Source organism: Sprattus sprattus (assembly GCF_963457725.1).
Source record: "Sprattus sprattus genome assembly, chromosome: 2".
Classification (NCBI taxonomy): domain Eukaryota; kingdom Metazoa; phylum Chordata; class Actinopteri; order Clupeiformes; family Clupeidae; genus Sprattus; species Sprattus sprattus.
This window is the reverse complement of record NC_137921.1, coordinates 41,325,903-41,326,780: the sequence shown is the minus strand read 5'-3', so window position 1 is coordinate 41,326,780 and position 878 is coordinate 41,325,903.

The following is an 878-nucleotide window of genomic DNA, read 5'->3' as shown; positions in this document are numbered from 1 at the left end:
ACCAGCTCTGAGTCTCTTTCTCTTTCTTTCTTTCTTTCTTTCTTTCTTTCTTTCACACACACACACACACACACACACACACACACACACACACACTGTTTTGGCTACTTCAGGACTTGTTTGGGGTCTCCCAGCCTCACCAGTCGTCACGCTTTTTTTTTTTTTTCATATAATGGTCTGACCGGCTGGCCCACGAAAGTAGTTCATCAGCGGCCCTACTGACACTGGGCTGGCCCAATCACATCCCCTGGGCTGACCCAACACAAACCCCTTTCGATTTGGACCTGCCTACATAATGCATTAGGACGGTAAAAAAAACTCAGCGTGGCCCATGGCCTTGACATGCTTGACACGCGCACGCTAGTCTGCGGCCCATTGGCTGTCTTCTTGAGTGACTAGGGGCTCGTCCAATCATATCAGCAAACACCTTCTACCTTTAGTTAATGTTTGCCACGGCAGGGCCTGGGCCATCATCATCTCCCGTGGATGACAGTGCTGGTGGCTACAGCCAGGGAGATACGATACAACGACCTACGGTAAGCTTACTGATCATGAATTAAAACGTCTCTGAAATATGTTTGACTTAGGACCTATGTTCTATGGCCAAGTTCGTTTGCATTGTAAATACAAGACAAGTCTGTAGCTGTTGCTAGCCCTCAGCCTACTGTACTCTGAAACAGCCAGCCGTTAGCCTATCTATGTTGTGTGTTTGAGTGGTGCGCGGTGCCATGTCAATTGTTCCGAAAGCCCAGTATTCCCAAACCCTGGTATTCCGAAAATAAGCCAATTTGTCCAGATACCGAATTATGATAGCCCGTTATACGCTCCAGTTCCCCCCCCCAAGTTCAGGGGCGTAGTTCAAACGTTAAAGCCACCTC